At 37.5% G+C, this 11,608-nt stretch overlaps 2 pseudogenes; one reads left to right on the forward strand and one right to left on the reverse strand.

Moving 5' to 3' along the window:
• Positions 1-4,053: 4,053 nt before the first annotated feature.
• LOC144321173 (small COPII coat GTPase SAR1A pseudogene) lies at positions 4,054-4,685 on the forward strand (annotated as a pseudogene).
• Positions 4,686-4,782: 97 nt separating this feature from the next.
• Positions 4,783-9,396, reverse strand: LOC144312062 (uncharacterized; annotated as a pseudogene).
• Between the last annotated feature and the right edge of the window lie 2,212 nt (positions 9,397-11,608).

The raw sequence follows: 11,608 nt of genomic DNA on the forward strand, positions 1-11,608 counted from the left end.
AAAAGATTTATTAAACAGGTCATAATAAGTATGTCCTTTTATGGTTTATAAAACCATAGAAAAAGAAAGGTAGGACTTCACTAAAATTAAGAAATATCATTCATCAAAAGGCACAATGTAGAGAGTGAAAAGATAAACCACAGATTTGAAAAAAGTATTTGTAATACATTATAGACTTATAAATATAAAAACAACCCTCCTACAAATCAATAAGAAAAAGGTGACAAGCAACACTATAAAAGTGGGCAACAAATTTGCACAGACACTTCACCAAAGAGTATATTTAATATGTTTTATTTTATTTATGATAGTCACACACACAGAGAGAGAGAGAGGCAGAGACATAGGCAGAGGGAGAAGCAGGCTCCATGCACCGGAAGCCCGACGTGGGATTCGATCCTGGGTCTCCAGGATCGCGCCCTGGGCCAAAGGCAGGCGCTAAACCACTGAGCCACCCAGGGATCCCTACATTTAAATAGCATAGGAAAGGATGCTAAAAGTCAGTACTTCTCAGAGAAATGCAAATTAAAACTAAAATTTAATCTACTACATACCTAGTTAAATAGTTAAAATTGAAAAGACCAGCACCTGGATGGCTCAGTCAGTTGAGCATCTGCCTTCAGCCTAAAATTTAATCTACTACATACCTAGTTAAATAGTTAAAATTGAAAAGACCAGCACCTGGATGGCTCAGTCAGTTGAGCATCTGCCTTCAGCTCAGATCACGATCCCAGGGTCCTGGGATCAAGCCCCTTGTCAGGCTGCCTGCTCAGTAGGGAGTCTACTTTCCCCTCTCCTTTTGCCCCTCTCCTACACTCATGCTGTCTACCTATCTCTCAAATAAGCAAAATCTTTTTTTAAAAAAGCTAAAAATACAACTACCCTATGATTAAGCAATTGCACTAGTAGGTATTTACCCAAAGAATATAAATTGAAGGTATATATGCACCCCTATGTTTATAGCAGAATTATCTAAATAGCCAAATTATGGGAAAAGCCCAGGTGTCCATTGATTGATTAATGGATTATATATAAATATATGACTCAGCCACAAAAGAGAATGAAATCTTGCCATTTTCAATGATGTGGATGGAGCTAGAGAGTATGATGCTAAGTGAAATGTCAAAGAAAGACAAGTACCATAAGATTTCACTCATATGCGAAGTTTACAAAACAAAACAAACAAGCATGGGGGAAAGAGAGAGGAAAACTAAGAAACAGACTCAATTATAGAGAATAATGATGATTACCAGAGGAGGTGGGGTTAAATAGGAGATGGGGATTAAAGAGGGCACTTGTGATGAGCACTGGGTGCTGTGTCAAATCACTAAATTGTACACATGAAACTAGTATTACACTGTGCTAACTGGAATTTAAATAAAAACTTAAAGATCAGGTGGTTTCTTTAGCTATGTGTAAGTTATTTAGTTAGCTTTTATTTGCCTATTGAATGTTTATATTTCTCTTGCCTGAGTTCTGGAGATTTGTTTTTGAAGAACATTATGCATTTTACTTTTGTGAAATTATTAGCAAAAAGAGTATATATTACAAAATCTCTGATTTGTAGTAACATCAATTTCTCAGTCATAATGCTTATCCCTTTTTTTGCCAAATCTCTTGGTTTCAGCGCAGGTGGTAATCTCAATTTGTGGATGGAGCCCTGTGTTGGAGTCTATTTGGGACTCTCTCCCCCTCTCCCCTTTCCCCCTACCCCACCTCTCTGCACACACTCTCTTGCAAATAATAAATAAATAAATCTTTAAAAAAAAGAAACACACACCATTTGTGTTCATCCATTTAAACTATTCATTACAAGTATCCCCCACTTACCAAAAGTTTGCATTACACCATCTCACTTTTACAAAAGACCCACGTTGGGCACCTGGGTGGCTCAGTCAGTTATGTGTCTGCTTTCAGCTCAGGTCATGATCCCAGGGTCCTGGGATTGAGCCCCATGTTGGGCTCCCTCAGTGGGGAGTCTGCTTCTCCCTCTCCCTCTGCCTGCCACACCTCCTGCTTGTGTGCGCGCTTTCTCTATCAAATAAATAAAATCTTAAAACGAAAACAAAAGGCCTACCTTAGCACCTGTTTTTGGTAACAGAAATAAAAATTTTTTTTAAAAAAAAGCTTTACAAAAAAGCTGTTACCATACTAACGTAGGTCTTTTCTAAAAGCAAAGTGGCATAAGGAGAATGTCTGGGAAGCAGGGGATACTCTATGATTTACAGCATTTCAGCTTACAAAAGATTTCATAGGAACACTCTACTTATGAATAGTAGGAGAACCTTTATTTCAGTTATTTTTACAAATGCATTCCCTGTCTTTAGATATCCCTGTGGTTTTTCTTACTTTCTTGAAACTATATAATTACCTTAAAAGTTTCCAGTGTTCTAATGCCTGCATGAATGTAGAGCTCTGAATTTTCCCCCACGTAGTTTGGTCAGGCACCACTTTCCACACATAATGCCCACTGTTATTTATTCCTAGAGAAATTGTAATCTGTGTTGATTTCACACTTAATAAAAGGGTAACTTAGATGAGAATTGAATCAGTATTCAGATATTTTTGCTACCCAATGTGTTCTCTTGTCAGTCAGATATGTTCTATATTATACTTTTTGTAATAAACCTCTTCTCGTTATGCTGTAACAGTTGTGATCTCAACTACCCCATACACATTATATACACTTTGTCTCTGGTAGGAATGTACGATCAGCATAAAGATTGAGTTCTGTAGGATGAGCTTACTATATCTTAACATCTATTTTGGCTTTAAGTTTTTTTCCAATATGGGATGTCTGTTATTGGGTAAATGCATCATGTTTAAATACCAATCCATAAATAAAATAGATGAAAATACTAATGTTTACTAAACAATTCATGCATATATTCATGTTATATCATGCATTCATAACTCATTTCTTCCTCATTATACACCAATGAGTTATATTAGTCACCTCCAATTTGCTATATTTGAAGTGAAATACTTAAGATTGAAAGAAATATTATGTTTCCACTGAATATATACATTCATATTATACATGTATATACATATAATGTATGTAATTCATTATACATGTATATACATATATACATTATATGTATAATGTGTGTGGGTGTAATTGCATTTTAAAAGGCTCTTGAATGAAACTGCCAACAGTGGTAAATTTAGAGAAACTAGGGAAAGAGAAGTAGTCAAAGGGGAGTTTAGTTTATCTGTAATGTTTAAAATTTTGTAAGTATAAGACATCCATAGATTATTTCAGAAATAAAAAGTAAGAAAAGGAAACAAGCTTACAAAACACAAACAGGATGTTGAAAGGAGCATTGTTTTTAAAGGCAAAATTTAAAGATTTATTTTTTCATGAGAGACACACAGAGAGAGAAGATTTTTTTTAAAGTTTTTTTATTCAGGGATCCCTGGGTGGCGCAGCGGTTTGGCGCCTGCCTTTGGCCCAGGGCGCGGTCCTGGAGACCTGGGATCGAATCCCACGTCGGGCTCCCGGTGCATGGAGCCTGCTTCTCCCTCTGCCTGTGTCTCTGCCTCTCTCTCTCTCTCACTGTGTGCCTATCATAAATAAATAAAAGTTTAAAAAAAAATTAAAAAAAAAAAAAGATTTTTTTATTCATGAGAGACACAGAGAGAGAGAAGCAGAGACATAGGCAGAGGGAGAAGCAGGCTCCATGCAGGGAGCTTGATGTGGGATTCCATCCTGGGACTCTGGGATCATGCCCTAAGCCAAAGGCAGAGGCTCAACCACTGAGCCACCCAGGTGTCCCAATATTAACTCTATTAAATTAGGATAATGATATAATAGTTAATGACTTGGAAAACTATTCATGATATACTCTACCATAGAAAAGATAATTTATAACATGGAGTTTCTTTTAAAATTTTCTGAAAGGATTTATTTTGACAATTTTGAGAGTGGGTTTCTTTTGTGCTTTCTGAAATTAAAAAAAATACAACAAAATGTTAATATTAAGAGGAACTCTCTTCAAAAAGGAATATAGCTCTCTTTGTGTTGATATAAAAAAAGTAGTCGAAGCCACCCACCACCGCCGGGGAAGCACCCCCTTGGCCATAGTAACCATTAATAATGCCTTTCATCTTTGAGTGGATATACAATGGCTTCAGCAGTGTGCTCCAGTTCCTAGGACTCTACAAGAAATCTGGAAAACTTGTATTTTTAGGTTTGGACAATGCAGGCAAAACCACTCTTCTACACATGCCCAAAGATGACCGATTGGGCCAAAATGTTCCGACATTACATCTGACATCAGAAGAGCTGACAATTGCTGGAATGACTTTTACAACTTTTGAGCTTGGTGGGCCGGGCAAGCACGCCGGGTTTGGAAAAATTACCTCCCAGCAATTAATGGGATTGTCTTTCTGGTGGACTGTGTAGATCATCCTCACCTCATGGTATCCAAAGTTGAGCTAAATGCTCTAATGACTGATGAGACAATATCCAATGTGCCAATCCTGATCTTGGGTAACAAGACAGACGCAATCAGTGAAGAAAAACTCTGGGAGATTTTTGGGCTTTATGGACAGACCACAGAAAAGGTAAACATGACCCTGAAGGAGCTGAATGCGTGCCCCATGGAAGTGTTCGTGTGCAGTGTGTTCAAGAGGCAAGGCTACAGTGAGGGCTTCCAGGGCTTTCCCAGTATATTGACTGATGTTTGGACAGTGAAAATAAGTTTTCCTTCTCTGGACTGATCCTATTCATAGCTTCCTCATAAACTTTTCTAATAGAACAAGGAAAGCTCAACCATGTCAGGTGTTGAGAAGCCAAGAATCTCTGTCAGCTCTCTCATTGCCCAGTGGTGACACGTGCTCTTCTCCACACTGTTGGGAGGTGATGCTGCCCCACGTGCCAGCAGGATTTACTGAGTAAAGGTGTGTGCCATCATTGGGCACCTGAAAAGAAAAACACATCTCACCACTGTGGTTGATTTCAAAAGAAAGTGATTCTACTTTTTAAGAAAAGTGTTGTTAATGTAATTGGTGTCCCTCCTAACTTTTTGAGTTAAAAATTTCCTTGGTCCAGAGTTTTCTATTCTTTTTTTTTTTTTTTTTTTTTTTTTTTGGGATCTAGTGAATGGCATTTAGATACTTCATAAAATTATGCACAGAAACACATTGGAGGCCAGAACTCCAATGTTGCGTTAGCAGGTCAGTGAGAGAAGCTCCCTGTGTCTGGCTGCAGGGCAGTAGGTGGCCTCACCTTGTGCACTGAGGAGTCAGGAAGGGTAGGGCCTGGCCTGGCACTTGTAGCAGGTTTCCACCATGGAAGCCAGGATTATTCCTCATTGTGGTATGTAGAGCAGATTGTTCACTGTGGAGGACTTCTTTAGAGAGGGGTTATTTTATTATTTTTGTTTCTAAAGTTACAAATTTCAGCCATTCTTTGCTTTTATACTGTTGGGAAACTTTCTCTCCATAGCACCTTTTTCATTTTCAGTTTCATAAAAAAATAACTCTTGCCTCATGAAAGAGAACACCTCCCACGTTGTCCTACACTGCAGGTGTGTGTCTGTTACTTTTGCACAGATTCTAGGGGAAAATTTTTTGAATAGGTGAGTCCCACAGGACAATTAACAGCCAACAGGCTTTTAATTCTGTGAGTTGAGAACCTAAAAATCTGGTATTTGTAGCATTTGTTTGGATCCAGGAAAGATTTATTTAGTGGGCTTTATTATATATGCTGCTGAAGTGAGCACTACTTAGTGGGCTTTAAAAGTCTCACTTGCAGGATTTGGTCTCTTTGTGGGATTGTTCATGAGCTCTTTTTATTGGTTACCTTGTGTTTTTTTTGTTTTTGTTTTGTTTTGTTTTGTTTTGGTATGAAATTGCCTTTCTCCATTCCAGAAGTAAGCTGGGGAAACTCTAAGAGCTTTGTGTAGTGCTATTCCTTTTGAGCCAGCATCACTTGTAAGAGCTCAGTATAAAAAGCCTCAGAATGCCCAGTAATGTGATGAAGATAACTTTTATAGCATTCCTCTTTCTTGGTGCCACATGTAAAATTGGATTTTCATGATCTTGACCAATATTAGATCTTTCTTTTTTTTTTTAATTTTTTATTTATTTATGATAGTCACAGAGAGAGGGAGAGAAAGAGACACAGGCAGAGGGAGAAGCAGGCTCCATGCACCGGGAGCCCGACGTGGGATTCGATCCCGGGTCTCCAGGATCGCGCCCTGGGCCAAAGGCAGGCGCCAAACCGCTGCGCCACCCAGGGATCCCTAGATCTTTCTTAAGATGAGTAAGATCTTCATTTTTCTTTAATGAGAGATTAAAGTAGTTTCCTCAAAACAAAATTGTGATGATGATGTTTATTTGCAAAAGATTGAACTAAATTCAGTGTATTCTTGTGTCTAATGTGAGGGTAAGGAAAGTGTGGATAACATATTCCAGAGGTGAGAGTATTGTTCTTTAATGGATTTCTCATTGTTAGTCTTCAGCACTGACCTATTAGAAAAGCATACTTCCTCACTGCCAGGTACCAAATGCAGAGGCTCAGTAAAGGATAAATGTGGAGAGAGCTTGCCTTTTCTTTATTAGCAGGCATAGCTGGAATAAAACAAAGTTGTGGGTTTGGAAAGAGGTGAAAGCCTTAAATGAACAAATCTAGCTAATGGTGAATGAACTAGGTAGTTACCTTGCATACTTTTAATTCCTTTGGCTAAAGGTAACCCATACTTCTTTATCCAGAGACATGAGAAGTATGATTGCAGTGCTAGTTTTCTTGTTTTCCTTTTTTCCTATTTGTCCCTAATCACTTTGCAGCAAGCTAGAAAACTGTGGATTCTACACAGCTCAGCTCTTTGTGAAAGTGGTTTATATTGACCACTGGAGAAAGAGGGGATTGAAAAGTCAGTTGGCATTCATCTATTTCTTGCTCCACAGAAAACACTGTTCCTATAATAAGATAGCAAAAGAAGCTACTGTGAGGAGCTTGGCTCTTAACAGTGAGGATCAGAGCTTTGTACAGGAATTCCCCAAAATTGAGACTTCATTCTGTTTTATCAGAGTGCATATATGTCCTATTTCAGGAAAAGTTAAAACAGTCATTTACAAAAGAAAGTCAATCTGTATCTAAGCATTTTAATAAAAAGTTAAACAAACAAAAAGATATAAACAAAGTAAAAATAACAAAGAAGGTACAGGTATAATTACAGATATATAAATATATATGTATATATATATAAACATATACATATGAATGATATTTAAATTGTTATCCTGAAACTTAACCTTAGAAAATAAAAATAAAGCTTATAGTAAAAAAAAGCTTATATAAATTAAAATATATTACCAAAGCGGTAGGAAAGAATAAGTAGTGATAGGTTCAAAATCTTGGAGAAAAAAAAGCCATCAGAATTAACAATTTTAATGACCAGTAAATATACATAAGACAAAAATATCTAGAGGTAAATTACGAAAAGTAAAATGAAATTCTAGGACTACTCCTTAAATTCTCTGATATTTAAGGTTGACAAGCATGGAAGTTTTTCTTTTTTTTTTAAGATTTTATTTATTTATTCATGAGAGACATAGAGAAAGAGGCAGAGACATAAGCAGAGGGAAAAGCAGGCTCCCCGTGGGGAGCCCAATGCAGGACTCGATCTCAGGACCTCAGGATCACAATCTGAGCCAAAGGCAGAGGCTCAACCACTGAGCCACCCAGGTGCCCTAGTTTTGATTTTCTTCATTCACAGTTATAAATTCCTAAGTAAGGAGTGAACTGTTGATGGTATTCTGATATCTACTATATATCCTTTAGGCAACTTTGATAGTGAAAAGCAAATAAAAGGCTCTTCATATTAATTACAGGATCTAATGAGGTTCTATCTCAAATTAGGTGAAATCCATAATGCCATTCCCACAGATAATTTTCAGAGCTTCTTACCAGCATGACCTTTCTGATGTTAAGATTTGAACTACCCACAAAAACCGTCCCACATTCTTTGTATTCATATCCATAAAGTTTCTCACCATTATGAATTCTCCGATGTTGAGAAAGGTCTGAGGAACAATGAAAGGCCTTTCTACATTCCTTACATTCAAAGGGTTTCTCACCAGTATGAATCCTCTGCTGTCAGTAATGGCAGAGCTACTAAAGATTTTCCCACTTTCTTTACACTCATAGGGTTTCTCACCCATATGAGTTCCCCAGTGTTGGGATGCCTGGGTGGCTCAGTGGTTGAGCAGCTGCCTTTAGCCCCAGGGCGTGATCCTGAAGTCCCCGGATCAAGTCCTACACCAGGCTCCCAGCATGGAGCCTGCTTCTCTCTCTGCCATGTCTCTGCCTCTCTCTCTGTGTCTCTCATGAATAAGTAAATAAATAAAATATCTTTTAAAAACATCCCCCAGGGGATCCCTGGGTGGCACAGCAGTTTAGCGCCTGCCTTTGGCCCAGGGCACGATCCTGGAGACCCCAGATCGAATCCCACGTCGGGCTCCCGGTGCATGGAGCCTGCTTCTCCCTCTGCCTATGTCTCTGCCTCTCTCTCTCTCTGTGTGACTATCATAAATAAATATAAGTTTTGAACTACTACAAAAGGCCTTTCCACACTCTACATACATAGGGTTTTTCACCAGTATGAACTTTCTGATGTAGGTTAAGGGGTGAGCTACTTAAAAATGCCTTAGCACAATTTTTACATCCATAGGGTTTCTCACCAGTATGAATTCTATGATTATAAAAAAAATATGATGCATTATTAAAGGCCTTGCTACATTTTTTACCTTCATAGGGCTTTTCACCAATATGGATTCTCTGATACCTTTTAGGATCTGAGGAAGAGTGAAAGGCTTTGTCACATTCTTTACATATATAAGGTTTCTCACCAGTGTGAATTCTCTGATATTCTATAGGTATTGAACTGCTATGAAAGGCTTTTGCACACTCATTACATATATATGGTTTCTCACCAGTGTGAATTCTTTGATGCTGAGTAATGGCTGATTTACTACTAAAGGCTTTTCTACATAGCATACACTGATAAGGTTTCTCACTGGCATGAAGTCTCTGATGATAAGTGAAGTCTGAAGAATGATAAAAAACCATCCTACCTTAACTAGACAAAGTTTCTCACATGGGTAAATTCCCTGATGATAGAAATATTGAACCAGTACCAAAAAAGCAGTACCAAAAGCTTTTCCATGTTTTTTACCCTCATAGATTTTTTCTTCAGTATGAATGCTCTGATGTGTACAGTCTAAGGCCTATCATATTCCTATGTTCACAGTTTGCACCTGTAAACATGATCTGATGCTGAGTGTGTTTTCATCCTCCACTAACAGCCTTCCCACATTTCTTATGGTTCCTGAACTTCTTGACAGTATCAATTCTCTGATGTAGTTGCAAGTCACACACAAAAGCTTTCTCTTGGGATCCCTGGGTGGCGCAGCGGTTTGGCGCCTGCCTTTGGCCCAGGGCGCGATCCTGGAGACCCGGGATCGAGTCCCACGTCGGGCTCCCGGTGCATGGAGCCTGCTTCTCCCTCTGCCTGTGTCTCTGACTCTCTCTCTCTCTCTGTGACTATCATAAATGAATAAAAAAAAAAAAAATTAAAAAAAAAAAAGCTTTCTCTTAGTTCTTGCATTTGCAGGCTTTCTCTTCAAGAAAACCTTTTTGATATGGAGTATGTGATGTGTGCTGACCTGAAGTGTATGTATTTTCACAGTTGAAAATAATTTGATTAAAACTTTTCTCATGAGATCCTTGTTTTTTGTCAATCTTTCTTTTACATTCCCAGTCATTTCTATAACAGGTACACTTAAGTCCATGTTTTGTAAGACTTCCCAGTATAAACCACTGGGGTGATTCTATTTCATAAACCTCCTTCTTTGGAAATAATTCTTTGGTTTTACAATGAGATTCATGGTCTGAAAAAAAGCATAATAGAAATATTCACTTTTTTTCCCCTGTTAGAAATGAAACTTTTATAGTATAAATAGGGGAATTAAATTGAAACTAATATATATGAGATGTAAATGATTTATATAGTGATCAAATATACTGGGGGAATTTGATAAATGCACAAAGCACATGAATTGATGGGAAGTCATACTGGATAATAAGGTGATTAGGAAACTTTAAATGAACAGTTTCCAAATTTTGAAACAAATTAAAACTACAAAGAGGTAACATTTTTCAACTATCAGAATGGCAAAAATCTAATGGTTTGGCAACATATTCTTTTAGGAAGCTAAGGAGAAACAGCCTCTCTCATTCATTACTAGCTGGATGACAAAATGGCGCACCCACTGTAGAGGAGCATTCAGTAATACCCAACCAAATTGCATATTTACTTATCCTTTTATAAAATAGCAATCTGAGTGACATGACTCAACTCTAAAGGTATACTGACATACTTTTTTAAAGATTTACTCACAATGCCCTTCAGTGAAGCATAATTTTATAATAGCAACGTCTGGAACCAACCCAACTATCTACAGGTAACTGGTTGAAAAAACTATGGTTCATCTACTAAGTGGAATATATTTTCCAACTATAAAAAGGAATTATGAAAATCTTTATACCTTCCTGAAATTATCTCCTGGATATATTGTTAAGTGAAAAAAGGAAGGTGGACTAAATTGTATATAGTATGCTGCTATGAAAATAAGAAAGGTAAGTTTAGAAGATATACCCAATTGCTTTTATTTAGGAAAAAAATGGGAGAGCAAACCCAATGGGGAGAGGGAGAGAGAAATGGAGAAAAATATTGAACAAACTGGGATAGAAGCTAGATTTCTCGGAGCATCTGGATGGCTCAGTGGTTGAGCATCTGCCTTCAGCTCAGGTCATGATCCTGGTGTCCTGGGATTGAGTCCTGCATCAAGATCCCTGCAGGGAGCTTGCTTGTCCTTCTGCCTATGTCGCTACCTCTCTCTATGTGTCTCTCATGAATAAATGAAATCTTTATTTAAAAAAGCTAGACTTCCCTGAATATACTCTATTTTATGGATTTGCCATTGTAATCTTGGAAATATTCTATATAATAATAAAACAAAATTAAAAGAAACCTCAAACTACCAAAAGCAAATTAAATATGATTTTAGTTTTATAATCAATTTCGGCAGAGTAGAACTATTGATGATCATTTTATTTATTTATTTATTAAGATTTTATTTATTTATTTCAGAGAGAGAGAGCAGGGGAAGGGGCAGAGGGAGAAGCTGACTCCCTGCTGAGCAGGGAGCCTCACATGGGGCTTAATCCCAGGACCCTGAGATCATGACCTGAGTCAAAGAAAGATGTTTAACTGACTGAGCCACTCAGGTACCCCATATTGGTGATCATTTTAAAACTTATAAGTCTACCTGTTTATCACCAGTAGATCATAACTCATAGTTCTAACAAAAAGCAAGGATGTGAGAACTTGCATGACTAGATACCAAGATGTATACTATAGCTTATCTTATTTCAAACCCTGTAGTGAAGAAACAACAGTGTAATTGGGCACATAAGGGGCCTTGAAGGCACTTGCAATGTTCTATTTCTTAAAATACATAGTAGTAAGATAGATCTTCACTGTATTATTACTCAGACTATGCAATTTGGTTTTGAAATTTTTATATGTATGAAAAT

The sequence above is a fragment of the Canis aureus genome, chromosome 1 (genome assembly GCF_053574225.1).
Source record: "Canis aureus isolate CA01 chromosome 1, VMU_Caureus_v.1.0, whole genome shotgun sequence".
In the NCBI taxonomy this organism is placed as follows: Eukaryota; Metazoa; Chordata; class Mammalia; order Carnivora; family Canidae; genus Canis; species Canis aureus.